This window comes from Triticum aestivum, chromosome 4A, assembly GCF_018294505.1.
Source record: "Triticum aestivum cultivar Chinese Spring chromosome 4A, IWGSC CS RefSeq v2.1, whole genome shotgun sequence".
NCBI lineage: Eukaryota > Viridiplantae > Streptophyta > Magnoliopsida > Poales > Poaceae > Triticum > Triticum aestivum.
In genome coordinates this window covers 16,109,142-16,126,243 of record NC_057803.1, presented here as the reverse complement: position 1 = coordinate 16,126,243, position 17,102 = coordinate 16,109,142, and positions in this window count along the sequence as shown.

The window sequence follows — 17,102 nt, the reverse complement described above, 5'->3', positions numbered from 1 at the left end:
ATACCGATACCTTGTTCAATCTCGTTACCGGCAAGTCTCTTTACTCGTTCCGTAACACATCATCCCGTGATCAACCCCTTGGTCACATTGTGCACATTATGATGATGTCCTACCGAGTGGGCCCAGAGATACCTCTCCGTTTACACGGAATGACAAAATCCCAATCTTGATTCGTGCCAACCCAACAGACACTTTCAGAGATACCCGTAGTGTACCTTTATAGCCACCCAGTTACGTTGTGACGTTTGGCACACCCAAAGCACTCCTACGGTATCCGGGAGTTGCACAATCTCATGGTCTAAGGAAATGATACTTGACATTAGAAAAGCTTTAGCATACGAACTACATGATCTTGTGCTAGGCTTAGGATTGGGTCTTGTCCATCACATCATTCTCCTAATGATGTGATCCCGTTATCAACGACATCCAATGTCCATGGTCAGGAAACCGTAACCATCTATTGATTAACGAGCTAGTCAACTAGAGGCTTACTAGGGACATGGTGTTGTCTATGTATCCACACATGTATCTGAGTTTCCTATCAATACAATTCTAGCATGGATAATAAACGATTATCATGAACAAGGAAATATAATAATAATCAATTTATTATTGCCTCTAGGGCATATTTCCAACATTTTGACCTCCTGGTAGTCGAGTGAGTCTTCGTGGTCGAGTCCTTCAAGTCAGTCGAGTGAATCCCTCGTTGGTCGACTGGAAGGTGACCTCTTCTAAGGGTGTCCTTGGGCAGGGTACTTAGATCAGGTCTGTGACCCTACCCTAGGTACATGACTCCATCATTAGCCCCCGAATGGATTGAGGCTTTGAGTGACGGAGCACACTGGTCGTGCATTGTTCTGAACCAGAGAATCTCTTCGTTGATAGTGAGCAACTTGTCTTCAGTCGACTCGATCCATTCTTTTCTTTCGTCGAGTGATCTTTTGGGCTTCGTCGATTTCCGAGCGACGGATCGCAGGAAATCCCGCGCCTGACAGACTGATCTGCCGTTCGCGGATTCTGCGGGATGCGAAATTTGGGGAAACGCGCGAAGCGGAGCGGACCGCGGCGTTCGGATGGGACGGGACATAGACGCCTCGATCCCCGCGCCGCTTTCTTCGCCACGTATCCCGCCCGCGTAATAGTTCCAGGATATGATTAGATCTGCCGGGTCCACCTGTCATCCACTCGGAAGGGATCTTATAAATGCGCCCGGCGAGGATTTTTTGAATAGTGCCTCAGCATTCTCTCTCTCTGCCTCCTTCGTCTCCGCCCAACGCGCTCGCTCTCGCCTCCGCACCACTTCTCCTCACGCACCCCGCTGGAAGCCATGGTCAAGGAGAAGATGGCGGCGCTGGAGCGCGCGAAGAAGGCGTCGGTGACGGAGAAGGCGAAGGGGAGATCCACCAGCCGCAGTGGGTCTTCGTCCAGATCCCGCCTGCCGAAAGGCTGGGTCCAGGGAGATTGGATCCAGTCGACCATCACGGAGAAGGATCTCCTCGACATGGCCAATGAGGGCCTGATCCCCCATGGAGCTGCGAGGCTTTCGGGGAAAGAGTGGCAGCCCCAGCCGGAAGAGGGTGAGTGCGTGCTTCTGGCTACCCATGTCGACCGCGGGTTCTCTTTGCCACCGAGCGTTTTCTTCCGTGGTTTCTTGAACTTTTTTGGAGCGCAACTCCACCACTTCACCCCGAATTCTATCGCCTATCTTGCCGCGTTTGTGTCCATGTGCGAGAGTTTTCTAGGCTGTCGACCGCACTGGGGCTTGTTCAAGCACATATTCACATGTCGCTCTCAAACTATGAAGAAGGCGAGTCCAGGCGACGAAAGAACCCGAGTGGTCCAAATGTGTGGAGGTCTGGGGATCCAGGTGAGAAACAAGAGCACCTTCCCAGCCATGACATTTCCCGAGTCAGTCAGAGGCTGGCAGTCGACCTGGTTCTACTGCCAGGATGAGTCGACACCGGGGCAGTCGAGTGGGCTCCCTCCATTTACCATGGACCGAGTGAACAAGCCCTCCTCCCTGAAGCTGATTCCGGAGGAGAAAGCTGACGTGAAGATGTTGATGGAGCGCGTAGTTCAGTTGGTTCGGGAGGGAGTGACGGGCATGGATCTCCTGGAAGTTTTCCTTAGGCGCCGAATCCAGCCTCTTCAGTTCCGGAGCCACTGCATGTGGTTGTACTGCGGGACTGAGGATGTGACTCGGGTCAATCCAGAAGCAGTCGACGATGCCACTCTGGAAAGGTGGATGGCCGCTGTTACTGGGAACAAGGACAACCCTCGCGGGGCCAGAAGGATTCCTCCACTCGACTGCCACAGTGATCCAAACAAGGCATGTCTGCCCCACTTCCCGTTGTATTCTCATCATATTTTATTTCTGCTTTCTCTGCTGATCGGTCGACTGATCTTTGTCTTGTTGTCCCTCAGGCCCTCACTGAACTGTACTCGATGCCCAACGGAGCGCAGGCTCCGACTGAGGAGGGAGAAGCGAGCGGGGGTGAGAGCCAGGAGGAGGAGTGGGACTCGGACGCCGCCGAGGCCGATGATGATGACGATGACGATGATGATGATGACGATGAGGACGGGGAAGAGGAGGAGGAGGAGGAGGTCGCACCACCGCGCTCGGAAAGGCGGTCGAAACTTGTCCATGACCCTGCGACTGAACGCGGCGAGGGGGTCGCGACTGTTACTCAGTCGACCAAGCGCCCCCGGACCACCTCTCCGGCGCCGACTGAAAAGGCGCCGAAGCAGCCCAGGGCGGCCCCGTCGAAGCCGACCAAGCACCTGCCGAAGATGAAGGTGTCCATCCCCACCATATCAGGGTAATCATATTGCTTACGTCTTCTTGTTTTGTGTGAACTTTATCTCTGGTTGGCGCTGGAGTTAGTCGACTGACTCTTTGGAGTTGCAGTGCTGCTACTTCTGAGACCTCAGCCCGGGCTGACGACCATGCGATGGAGGACGCAGCAACCTCAAAACCTGGTATTATACTCTTAACACCGTTTCTAGTCGACTGACTCATGATCTCTAATTCTGATTCTTTTCTGTAGCTCCATCCAATGTTGTTATCACTCTCCCTGATGATGATGAAGACGAGGAACCACTAAAGCACAGAATGAGAAGGAAAGCGTCTGCCAGCAGGGTGCCCCAGGATGTGACGGTGCCTGAGACTCTGGTCGCGGAGGAGGAGAACACCACTCGACACACTGTGTCCTTCGCAGATCCGCTGACGAGTGCTCCGCAGCCCTCCCTCTTCACGATGCACCACGTCCCAGAGGACCAAGCTGGCGCCGCGAAGGAGGCGATACGCCAGGCAGGGATCATGATGGAGCAGTTGAAGACCATCCGGGATGCGAGCCAGGCAGCTTACGACGCCAGTTCCGCCCTTCAAAGGAATGTTCAGGTCAGTCGACCACCACTTGTTCTGTTAGGACATGCTATCAAAAAACTTTTCTTTCCAGAATTTATAGTAGTCACCCACTGGGTGTGTCGATTTAAACTCCGTGTTAGCGGGGGCACGCTGAGTGCACCCGCTGGGTGTAGTCCCCAAGGCTAAGGTCGACTGCTGGCAGTCGGCCTTAGGCTTTATAATTTCAGTCTCTCCGTCATTCGACTACGGCGAATGGATTTCGCAAGCCGGTGGGGGCACGCTGAGTGCACCCACTGGGTGTAGTCCCCGAGACTGTGGTCGACTGCTGGCAGTCGGTTACAGTCTTAGAGAATACATCTTGTTTTTTTTTGAGGTCGACTGGTCGACTCTGTCTTCAAATAGGATTAGTGGGGGCACGCTGAGTGCACCCACTGGGTGTAGTCCCCAAGGCTAAGGTCGACTGCTGGCAGTCGGCCTTAGGCTTTATAATTTCAGTCTTTCCGTCATTCGACTAAGGCGACTGGATTTCACAAACTGGTCGACTGGTCGACTCTGTCTTCGACTGGTCGATTAGTGGGGGCACGCTGAGTGCACCCACTGGGTGTAGTCCCCGAGACTACGGTCGAATGCTCGTATTCGGCTGTAGTCTTAGAAACGCGTGATTTTTCCTTTTTCACTCGGAAGTGAATTATATTTGACATTTTAGTCGATTGGTTCTTCGCAGAACTCCTGTGATCTTGTGGCTCGCTACTCTGAGCTGGAAAACAAGCACATTCAGCTCGAGCTGAATTTGAAGCTGGTTCAGGAGAATCTGACGAAGGCAAAGGAGGAGACCGAAGGTATGTTTGGTGAGACCTTGACGACTGCTTTTTCCCTTTATTTGTTTCAAAATCTGATCTTGCTGTAACTTGCAGGTAAGGTGAGGGAGGCCGAACGGAAGAAGGACCTTGAACTAGCTGAGAAGATCAAGCTTGTTGACGAGAAGTTAGCTTCAGTCGCCAAGCTTGAGCAAGAAAATGCCAATCTGAAAGCTGCTCTTGGGAAGAAAAAAGATCTGGAGGCCTTCCTGAATGGTCTTGCCAAGAAGCTGTTTCTTATGCTTGAAGGTAAATCTCTATGCTCGGCGATCATTTCCAACCGTGGTTTTTCCATTCGACCATCGCCTTGACTCGGTGATCGTCCTTGCAGAATTTTGTCAAAACTTTGAAGAAGAAACTAGCCGGCTGGAACCAAACCTTGACCCCGTCAATTCTCCGATGGACGACGAAGTTGCCATGAATGTTTTCCGACTGGAGTCCCGTGTTGCAGCTGTCGTGGACTATCTTGCAAGGCTGAAGGTCGCCACATCTCGCATCGACTCGACGCTCTGGCCCGGGGAGACTCTTCAGAATGACCTCGAGTCGCTGATGGCTCGCTTGAACACGATCCCTGGTCGAGTGCAGGAGTGGAAAAAATCCTCGGCTCGGTGCGGTGCAGATGTTGCTCTGTGTCTGGCCCGAGTTCACTGCAAAGATGCGCGAGAAGACAAGCTGGCGGCCCTCCGGGTGGCCAACACCAAGAAACACGACTTCAGGTCCTTTATGGAAACTTTCCTTGCGGCTGCCACTCGGATCGCAGATGGGATTGATCTTGATGAGTTTGTTGCACCTTCCAGCCCTCCACAGGAGGGGTAAAAAACTTCTTCTAAGCTCGACGCTTTAAATTTGCCTCGGTATGCCGAGTGGAATTGTAACCGATAAACCTTAACGGGCTTAGCGCCTGAGCACTTCCGGTTCCTTTAGGTATCGATCCGAACTTGAATTTGTCGTTTGAATATGATTGCTTTTGGCTCGAAATGTCTTTTGCAAGTTCAAAGCAGGGCGCTTACTGCAATCGACTTATTCCTTAGTCCACTTAGGTGAGCGCTGGGCTGCAGCTAAGCCCCCGAGTGAGAGGTTTGCTCTTCACTCGGTAGGGTTTTTATATCTTAGGCGAGCACTGGGCTGCAGCTAAGCCCCCGAGTGAGAGGTTTGCTCTTCACTCGGTAGGATTTTTATATCTTAGGCGAGCACTGGGCTGCAGCTAAGCCCCCGAGTGAGAGGTTTGCTCTTCACTCGGTAGGATTTTTATATCTTAGGCGAGCACTGGGCTGCAGCTAAGCCCCCGAGTGAGAGGTTTGCTCTTCACTCGGTAGGGTTTTTATATCTTAGGCGAGCACTGGGCTGCAGCTAAGCCCCCGAGTGAGAGGTTTGCTCTTCACTCGGTAGGGTTTAGATAACTTAGGCGAGTACTTGGACTGCAGCTAAGCCTCCGAGTGGAAGTCTGGCTTATCACTCGGTAGGATTTTCATAACTTAGGCGAGTACTTGGACTGCAGCTAAGCCCCCGAGTGAGAGGTTTGCTCTTCACTCGGTAGGATTTTTGATAACTTAGGCGAGCACTGGGCTGCAGCTAAGCCTCCGAGTGGAAGTCTGGCTTATCACTCGGTAGGATTTTCATAACTTAGGTGAGTACTTGGACTGCAGCTAAGCCTCCAAGTGGAAGTCTGGCTTATCACTCGGTAGGATTTTCATAACTTAGGCGAGTACTTGGACTGCAGCTAAGCCTCCGAGTGAGAGGTTTGCTCTTCACTCGGTAGGATTTCGGTAACTTAGGCGAGTACTTGGACTGCAGCTAAGCCTCCGAGTGGAAGTCTGGCTTATCACTCGGTAGGATTTTCATAACTTAGGCGAGCACTGGGCTGCAGCTAAGCCTCCGAGTGGAAGTCTGGCTTATCACTCGGTAGGATTTTCATAACTTAGGCGAGTACTTGGGCTGCAGCTAAGCCTCCGAGTGGAAGTCTGGCTTATCACTCGGTAGGATTTTCATAACTTAGGCGAGTACTTGGACTGCAGCTAAGCCTCCGAGTGAGAGGTTTGCTCTTCACTCGGTAGGATTTCCATAACTTAGGCGAGTACTTGGACTGCAGCTAAGCCTCCGAGTGAGAGGTTTGCTCTTCACTCGGTAGGATTTCGGTAACTTAGGCGAGTACTTGGACTGCAGCTAAGCCCCCGAGTGAGAGGTTTGCTCTTCACTCGGTAGGATTTTTGATAACTTAGGCGAGCACTGGGCTGCAGCTAAGCCTCCGAGTGGAAGTCTGGCTTATCACTCGGTAGGATTTTCGATAACTTAGGCGAAACGGATTCGCAGCTAAGCCTCCGAGTGAGAGGTTTGCTCTTCACTCGGTAGGATTTTTTACAAACTTAGGCGAAACGGATTCGCGGCTAAGTCACCCACTGGGGGGAAATTTTATTGGACAAAAATAAAAAGTGACAAAAATTATGGAGGAACTATGACACTATTATTTTGAGGTCCATGAACTATAGAAGTACTTTATCGCAACTCATCTGAGTGATAAAACTTAAGTGTAAAATGGGCGGAGTAGTTCCGCGTTCCAAGCTCGGGGCTCGTCGATATTATGCTCGACGTTATAGAGATGGTACGCCCCGTTGTGGAGAACTTTGGTGACGATGAAGGGTCCATCCCAAGAAGGAGCAAGCTTGTGTTGTTTCTTCTGATCCACTCGAAGAACTAAATCTCCTTCTTGGAAGGCTCGACCTCTCACATTTCTGGCGTGGAAACGACGCAAATCTTGTTGGTAGATGGTCGACCGGATCAGAGCCATCTCCCTTTCTTCCTCTAAAAGGTCGACTGCGTCCTGCCGCGCTTGTTCAGCTTCTGCTTCGTTGTATATTTCAACTCGAGGAGCATTGTGGAGAAGATCACTCAGCAAGACTGCTTCAGCTCCGTAGACCAAGAAGAATGGAGTTCTTCCGGTCGACCGATTAGGTGTGGTCCTCAGTCCCCAAAGCACCGAGGGAAGTTCGTCGACCCAAGCTCCAGCTGCATGCTTGAGATCACGCATCAGTCGGGGTTTCAGTCCCTTGAGAATCAGGCCATTGGCTCGCTCTGCTTGTCCATTCGACTGCGGATGAGCGACTGAAGCGTAGTCGACTCGTGTGCCTTGAGAGTTACAGAAATCTCTGAATTCCTCCGAGTCAAAGTTCGACCCATTATCCGTAATGATGCTGTGCGGGACTCCATATCTGAATATTAGTTCTCTGATGAAGCTAACAGCAGCACCGGCGTCAAGGTTCTTGATTGGTTTAGCCTCGATCCACTTGGTGAACTTGTCGACTGCCACCAGTACATGCGTGAAGCCACTTCGCCCTGTTCTCAAAGGACCGACCATGTCCAACCCCCATACTGCGAAAGGCCAGACGAGTGGAATGGTCTTCAGGGCTGATGCAGGCTTGTGCGACATATTCGAGTAGAACTGACATCCCTCGCACTTATCCACTATCTCCTTTGCCATCTCATTCGCCTTTGGCCAGTAAAATCCGGCTCGGTATGCTTTGGCCACGATGGTCCGAGAGGACGCATGATGGCCACAGGTCCCCGAGTGGATATCATTGAGGATGAGTCGACCTTCTTCTGGTGTTATGCACTTCTGACCAACTCCAGTCGCGCTTTCTCTGTATAATTGTCCTTTGATTACGGTAAAGGCCTTAGATCGACGGACGATCTGTCGAGCCTCTTCCTCATCCTCCGGAAGCTCTTTTCTCAGGATATACGCGATATATGGAACTGTCCAGTCGGGAATGACCACCAAGACCTCCATGATCAAGTCGACCACCGCTGGGACTTCAACCTCAGTCGGATCTGTGGCACTCTTGGGCTGTGGAGCTTCTTCGGTGAAAGGATCTTCTTTGACTGACGGAGTGTGTATATGCTCCAAGAACACACCACTCGGAATGGCTTCTCTCTTGGAACCTATCTTTGCTAGATCATCAGCTGCTTGATTTTTCAGTCGGGGTATATGATGGAGCTCCAACCCCTCGAACTTCTTTTCCAGCTTCCTCACTGCACTGCAGTATCCAGTCATGGCTGGGCTTCTCACGTCCCACTCCTTCATCACTTGGTTGACCACTAAATCCGAGTCGCCATAAACCATCAGGCGACGGACGCCGAGTGAAATGGCCATGCGCAACCCATATAAGAGGGCCTCATATTCTGCCTCATTGTTGGAGGAATCAAAGTGAATCTGGAGCACATATCTGAGCTTATCTCCTCTGGGGGAAACCAGGACAACCCCAGCACCGGAACCATTCAACATTTTAGAGCCATCAAAGAACATGGTCCAATGCTCCGAGTGAACTTCAGTCGGCTGCTGCTGTTCAATCCACTCGGCGAGGAAATCTGCTATTGCCTGGGACTTAATGGCTTTCTTTGCCTCAAACTTGATATCAAGGGGAAGAAGTTCAATCGCCCATTTAGCCACTCGACCAGTTGCATCTCTGTTGTGCAAAATCTCTGATAGTGGAGCGTCGCTGACGACTGTGATGGAATGATCAGAGAAATAATGAGCAACCTTCTTTGTGGTCATGTATATTCCATACACAAGCTTCTGATAATGAGGATATCTCTGCTTGGATGGAGTCAAGACTTCAGACAAATAATACACTGGGCGCTGAACTTTGAGAGCTTTTCCTTCTTCTTCCCGCTCGACCGTAAGCACAGTACTGACGACCTGTCCTGTGGCTGCGATATAGAGCAGCAGAGGCTCTTTGCTGATTGGAGCAGCAAGCACCGGCTGGGTGGAGAGCAGAGCTTTTAGCTCGGCAAACGCTGCATCAGCTTCTGGAGTCCACTCGAACTTGTCTGCCTTCTTCATCAGTCGGTAAAGAGGCAATGCCTTTTCACCGAGTCGTGAGATGAATCGACTTAATGCGGCCAAGCATCCAGTAAGCTTCTGGACATCGTGCACTCGCACAGGGCGTTTCATTCGGAGAATAGTGCCGATCTTCTCTGGATTAGCGTCGATTCCTCGCTCGGAAACGAGAAAACCGAGTAACTTGCCACCAGGAACTCCAAATGTGCACTTTGATGGATTGAGCTTGATATCATACCTTCTGAGGTTGGCAAATGTTTCGGCGAGGTCAGCGAGCAGGTCGGAACCTTTTCGTGACTTGACGACGATATCATCCATATACGCTTCCACATTCCGACTGATTTGAGTGAGAAGACACTTCTGAATCATTCGCATAAATGTGGCTCCGGCATTCTTGAGGCCGAATGGCATGGTGATATAGCAGAAGCACCCGAATGGAGTGATGAAAGCTGTTTTTACCTCGTCGGGTCCGTACAGACGGATCTGGTGGTACCCGGAGTAGGCGTCTAGAAAAGACAGTCTCTCGCATCCCGCGGTCGAGTCAACAATTTGATCTATGCGAGGGAGAGGAAAATGATCTTTCGGGCAGGCCCGGTTGATGTGCTTGAAATCAATGCACATTCGGAGTGATTTGTCCTTCTTAGGAACCATGACGACATTAGCGAGCCACTCGGAGTGGTATATCTCTCGGATAAATCCTGCCGCCAACAGTCGAGCCACTTCCTCACCAATGGCTTTTCTCTTCTGGACGGCGGACCGCCGAAGATGCTCTTTGACTGGTTTTGCAGATGAGTCGACTCTTAGGCGATGCTCAGCCAGTCCCCTGGGAACACCTGGCATGTCAGCGGGCTTCCATGCAAAAATGTCCCAGTTCTCACGGAGGAACTGGATGAGCGCTTCTTCCTATTTCGGGTCGAGTGTTGTGGAGATGTGGGTCGGAGCTGCATCGGGGTCGGTCGGGTGAATGTGAACAGGCTTTGTCTCACCGGACGACTGAAATGCAGATTCTGTGGCGGGTTTCTTGGATCGCAGCAAATCACTCGGATCTGCGTTTTGCTTGTATTCTTCGAACTCGACCGCTGTCACCTGGGAATCGGCAATCTTTGAGCCCTTCTGAAAGCACTCTTCTGCCTTTTTCCGATCACCGGTGACAGTGATCACTCCTTTGGGGCCGGGCATCTTCAATTTGAGGTACACGTAACATGGTCGAGCCATGAACCGTGCATAAGCTGGTCTCCCCAAAATGGCATGATATGCACTCTGAAAATCCACGACCTCAAACGTCAACTTCTCTTTGCGAAAATGTTTCGAATCACCAAACACCACGTCCAGAGCTATTTGGCCGAGTGACTCGGCTTTCTTTCCTGGTATAACTCCATGAAAGCTCATGTTACTGGTGCTCAGTCGGGACATCGGAATGCCCATTCCTTTCAGCGTGTCTGCATACAACAAATTCAGCCCACTACCACCGTCCATCAGCACTTTTGTCAGTCGAGTGCCTTCGACAACTGGATCGACCACCAAAGCTTGCCTCCCAGGGGTGGCAATATGAGTCGGGTGATCAGATTGGTCGAAGGTGATGGGTGTTTGGGACCATTTCAGATAATTTGCTTTTGCTGGGGCAACCATGTTCACCTCACGGTTAATAACTTTCAATCGACTCTTGCTTTCCACATCTGCAAAGATCATCAGAGTGGAGTTGATATGTGGATATCCTTCCTCACTGTCCTCCTTGTCTTCGGCCTTGTCCGACTCCTTCTCCTTGTTATTAGACTGTTTTCCCTGAAACTGCTGGATCAGGAGTCGACATTGGCGAGTGGTATGCTTCGGGTAGATGATATTCCCCTCTTCGTCTTTCTTCGTGTGGATGTGACACGGCATATCCATCACGTCGTTCCCTTCTTTATCCTTCACCTTCTTAGGGTTCCAGGATCCTTTTGGTTTCCCTTTAAACTTTCCCTGAGTCACGGCCAGAGCCTCTCCAGGAGCTGCCGGTTCAGCCTTCCGCTTCTGTTTCCGACTGGTGTTTCCCTTTTCCGACTGACTCGGCTTGTGCTTGCCGCTTCGGAGTCGGTCTTCTTCTTCGCCGTTGGCGTACTTGGTAGCAATCTCCATCATCCGACTCAAGGTCATGTCACCGGTTCGACCAAATTTCAAACTCAATTCTCTATTCTTGACACCATCCTTAAAGGCGCAGACTGCCTGATGATCAGACACATTCTCCACAGTATGGTGCAAAGTGATCCATCTCTGAATATACTCCCTGAGAGTCTCATTGTTCTTCTGCACGCAGACTTGCAGCTCCGTCAATCCAGCCGGTCGCTTGCAAGTTCCTTCAAACGTTCTGATGAACACTCGGGACAGATCTTCCCAAGTGTAAATGCTGCTAGGAGGTAATTGAGTCAACCATGCCCTGGCAGAACCTTCCAGCATGAGGGGCAAATGCTTCATGGCCACCTCGTCGTTCCCACCACCAATCTGAACCGCCACTCGGTAGTCTTCAAGCCAAGTTTCAGGCTTAGACTCACCAGTGAACTTGCTGACTCCTGTTGCCAACCTGAAATTGGGAGGGATAACTGCGGCTCTGATAGCTCTGCTGAAACATTCAGGACCAGAAACATGCACTCGACTGCTTGTGGGCGCATCTCTGTCGAGTCCACCTCGATGGGCTCTGTTCCGGTCGACTAAGCCTTGCACGATAATGGATCGCGCATCAAAGCCTGGTTCTCTGGGGTCGACTGGAACTCTTCGCCCCGCACTGAGCTGACGTCTGTCATCTTGCTGCCGAGGAGCGTAAGACCCACCCCTCGGAGGGGAATTGGGCACTCGACGCCTATCATCTCGGTCGAGTCGGTCACCATATTGGTCTCGCCGATTCTCGCGCCCTTCACGCCGCGGAGGCGATCTGGGGCTGTGAGCCGACTGAACCGTATTCGCAGCGACGGATCGACTGTGAATTCTGTTGCGCGACTGCGACACGGCCGAATTCTGATCTCCTGCTGCCCGGAGCAAATCCCTGATCTGCATCAAGCCTCTGCCAGCTTCCGACTGAGAGGGCTGGATGGACTCTGCTATACGGGTCGCAGCTGCTAAATTCTGGATTGGGGTTCGATATACCTGAGTCGGCGGGAAGAGTTGACGTCGACTGGTGTCGGGAACTCGTTGCCGCGCGCGCTCGTCGAGTGCTCGCTGAAGATTCTCCAGTCGAGTGCGTTCGGCCAAATTGGCCAAACGTGCCTCCTCCAAGGCGCGAGCCTCGGGGGTTTCTCCTGCGATGGGAGTACGCAGGGCATCCACGTTCCTGCGGCGAAGTTCCTCTCTTTGCAGAGAGTCGAGTGGCTCGGGCTGGTACTCTTCGTGGTCTCGTGCGGGGTCGCCTCCGTCGCCTGCTCCACCATCACGGGCGAAGCCAGGGGGACTGCGGGGCCCGTCGACCATCAGGATTTCCGCCGCTGGATCACTGCTATCGCACTCGGATGCAGTCTCTACGGAGCCAGTCGACAGATCGAACAGGCCGTAGAGAGATTCGTCGGGCTCGATTGCCGCAACTTGGGTGGTGGCCGTCTGGCGAGCCACCGCGTGCCTCACCCACCGCTGAAGCCTCGACCGGCCCGAGCGCTTGCGCTGGCGGAAGACCGGGAGGGTGGTCGATGGGGGAGTCGACCGATACGGAGTCGACGGTTGCCGCAGCAGAACGCCGCGGACACATGCGCGAAAATGCGTCGCACCGCGGACGGGGAGCGCATCGACGTCGAGTGGAGCCTCCTGGAGCCAGGCGGAGTCGTCGGCGACGAAGGTGAGAGCACCGAGACGGATCTCTCGACCCTCAACCAAAACTCCAGCAGTCATCATGATAAAAGTACTCGGAAGAACCGCAACTTCTCCACAAAATCGCTAAAACACCTGCCCCACGGTGGGCGCCAACTGTCGTGGTTCTAAGTCTGACAGTAGAGTGGGGGGTAGGTATGGAGAGGCAAGGTCCTAGCTATGGAGAGGTTGTAACACAAGAGATGTACGAGTTCAGGCCCTTCTCGGAGGAAGTAAAAGCCCTACGTCTCGGAGCCCGGAGGCGGTCGAGTGGATTATGCGTATATGAATTACAGGATGCCGAACCCTTCTGCCTGTGGAGGGGGGTGGCTTATATAGAGTGCGCCAGGACCCCAGCCAGCCCACGTAATGAAGGGTTTAAGGTGTATTTAGTCCGGGGCGTTACTGGTAACGTCCCACATAAAGTGTCTTAACTATCATAAAGTCTACTTAACTACAGGCCGTTGCAGTACAGAGTGCCTTTTGACCTCCTGGTAGTCGAGTGAGTCTTCGTGGTCGAGTCCTTCAAGTCAGTTGAGTGAATCCCTCGTTGGTCAACTGGAAGGTGACCTCTTCTAAGGGTGTCCTTGGGCAGGGTACTTAGATCAGGTCTGTGACCCTACCCTAGGTACATGACTCCATCAGTTCCCACTGGTCGGGTCTACATATCCAAAGATGTTGTGTTTGATGAGTCTGTGTTTCCCTTTGCATCTCTTCATCCAAATGCCGGTGCACTTCTCCGTAAAGAAATCCTCCTTCTTCCTCCACATCTTCGGTCCTTTGATCATGGGGGCGACAACAATTGTACTAATCAATGTGATGATGTTTTTGCTGTTACTGGTTCTTCTCTTATGCCTGTGCAGATTTCTGGAGAAAACGGTGCTCAAAATGATCAAAATTTCAAAGATATGGCTCAATTTGATCCAATATTGCATGCTGAGGAAGAGGACGAACCCGGCATGGATAACAAAGGAGATTCGGCGGCGCCTGGCACTCCTGTGCGCGCGCAGGCCTCGGATCGCGCGAGGAGATCGTCATCGGATCGTGCTCCAGCCGGCTCCACTCCAGATTCCAGGGAGGGCCACTCCCGCGCGTCCACATCGCCTACAGGCGGGACCAGCAGCGGGGCCGGATCCCCCTCGTCACGCGCGCGCGCCCAGGTGCGGTCGGGTAGCGGATCCCCTACGCCAGGTCGATCGGGTGACACCCGTGTGTCTGCATGCGCAGCGGTCACACCGATGGCCGCAGGATCTCCTGCGCATATGGCGACATATTCGCCTGCTGTGTCAGCGGGTGCAGATTCGCCCGGATCCTCTGTGGCAAGCATTCCAGTGGTTCAGCCAGAAATTTCTTCACGAGTTATGACTCGGCTACAGAAAGGTATACGGAACCCTAAAATGAGAAAAGATGGAACTATACCATATGGGATGTTGTGTATTTCAGGAGAACCAACAACATTGAATAGTGCACTTGATGATCCTAAGTGGAAAAAGGCTATGGATGAGGAATATTCTGCACTCATGAGGAACAAAACCTGACATCTTGTACCAAACCAGAGAGATAAAAATATCATTGACTGTAAATGGGTGTATAGAATTAAAAAAAGGGCAGATGGCTCCATTGACAGGTATAAGGCACGTCTAGTTGCAAAAGGCTTTAAGCAACGTTATGGCATTGACTATGAGGACACATTTAGTCCCGTTGTGAAAGCTGCAACTATCAGACTTGTGTTGGCTATTGCTGTGTCCAAAGGATGGAGCCTAAGGCAGCTAGATGTACAGAACGCGTTTCTGCATGGTGTTCTAGAAGAGGAAGTGTTTATGAGACAGCCACCTGGGTATGAGAGTAAGAAATTTCCACATTATGTTTGCAAGCTTGATAAGGCACTCTATGGTTTAAAGCAAGCACCCAGAGCATGGTATTCCAGACTGAGCTTACAATTGAAATATCTTGGCTTTATTGCTTCCAAGGCTGATACGTCCTTGTTTATTTATAACAAGGCAGGAGTAGTCATTTTTGTGCTCATATATGTGGATGATATCATAGTTACAAGTTCTTCACAAAATGCTACTAATGCTTTGTTACATGATTTGAGCTCAGAGTTTGCCTTGAAGGATCTAGGTGACTTGCATTTTTCCTAGGCATTGAAGTCAAGAAAACTCAAGATGGCATTGTGTTAAATCAGGAAAAATATGTAAACGAGCTTCTGTCTCGCATGAGAATGAAGAATTGTAAGCCAGTGCCCACACATTTATCTTCCTTAGAAAAGCTTTCTGCATATGAAGGTGAGCCACTTCAAGAGGAGGAGAGCACAAGGTATAGGAGTACTGTAGGAGCGTTGCAATATCTAACTCTCACACGTCCAAATATTCGTTTGCTGTTAATAAGGTCTGCCAATACCTACATGCACCCACATCTGCACATTGGGCAGTTGTCAAGAGAATTGTGAGATATGTGAAGCATACTATGGGAATAGGACTTCATTTCAAACGGTCTAATTCCTCTCTTATTAGTGCATTCTCTGATGCTGACTGGGCAGGCTGCAGTGATGATAGAAGATCAACTGGAGGTTTTGCAGTATTGTTTGGATCTAATCTTATTTCCTGGAGTGCTAGAAAGCAAGCCACTGTGTCACGTTCAAGCACAGAAGCAGAATACAAGTCCTTGGCAAATGCAACTGCTGAAATTATCTGGGTTGAGTCACTTCTTAATGAGTTGGGGGTGAAGAAAAATCATATCTCGTGCTTATGGTGTGATAATTTGGGAGCAACGTATTTGTCTGCAAATCCAGTGTTTCATGCGAGGACAAAACACATAGAGATTGACTTCCACTTTGTGCGAGAAAGAGTTGCTGCAAAGAAACTTGAGATACGATTTATTCCCTCTAAGGACCAAGTAGCAGATGGCTTCACAAAGGCACTTTCAGCAAGACCATTTGAAGAGTTCAAGAATAATCTTAATTTAGGATAGTTGAGATTAAGGGAGGGTGTTAGAGAAAACGTGTATAATCTCAACCGACTTTCCCTTCTCGTATCCTTCTCCAACTCCTGTAACTCTTTCCTTATATGCCAAGGCAGGCTTGCCCCGATCTCAATATATACGACCCGCTCCTCATCGAAGAAGTTCAAAGGATCGCTCATTATCTTTCATTTCGTTGCGTCAGGAAATGGATCTCATGGGGCTAGATAGATGATGAGCGAGGCTACCTAACCCGGTAACACGTCTCGTGTTGGATTGGAACGGCATTGTTTGCCATGCATGTCGCCGTCTTTCTGGCCTGTTTCAGGCCGGTTTTGCACTCTGCGATCGGACTGTCGGCGAGCCTGGAGGATCGACCCTGGTGGCGGTGGGGTGGAGCCAATCGGGGCTCGGCTGGCCATATGCATGGCCCGATGTGGTAACTGACGGAGCTTTCGACTGATGTGACCGATGTTACGGCCTGCATGCACGTGCTCTGGATCGACGGTCCAGATGCATGAGCCATCACGGTGTCCTGCTTCTTTTCAAGCATGGACGGTCCAGATGCACGCCGCATGAGCACGGCCGGAGAGATTGTAGCTTCTGCTCGAGCTCGACTCTCCCCGCTTTTCCCCGTTTTTCCGCCTTCTGCTTTTCTACGGCCCTGTTTGGATACTCTAACTTAGTTAAAGATTAGAGTTAGATTCTAATCCCAAATTAACCCTGAACTAACTCTAACCAAAGAGGTGTTCGGATGGTAGGGTTAAATGAAGCGCGGATACGACGAGGCACCTTCACGGAAGGTGCGAGAGGGAGGGAGGAAGAGGACGAGAAGCTTTAAAGAAGTGGGGAAGGATGAAAAAGGTGTTTTTTAGTGGTCCCAAGAAGAACTTACCCAAATAAGCATCTCTTGGGTGGGTTAGATTTTTTGAATGGGTTAGATGCATCTAACCAAGCTAACCCTTCTGTTTGGATATTTTTGGGTTAGTTCAGTCCAAACTAAAGCAAACTAACTCTAACCCATAGATCCAAACAGGGCCTATATCAGGATCTTATCTGGTCATACTCTACTTTTTTCCTTGCCGTCGGCATGCATGCGGCGTGTTCGAGTTGGCGCCATGGACGACGCCGACGGGGCTCGCGATTTTTCTTCCACGAGTTTGCAAAGCTTGTGTGGTACTCCCTCCATAAACTAATATAAGAACGTATAGATCACTACTTTAGTGATCTAAACGTTCTTATATTAATTTACAGAGAAAATATTTGTCTTTCTAGAGATTCC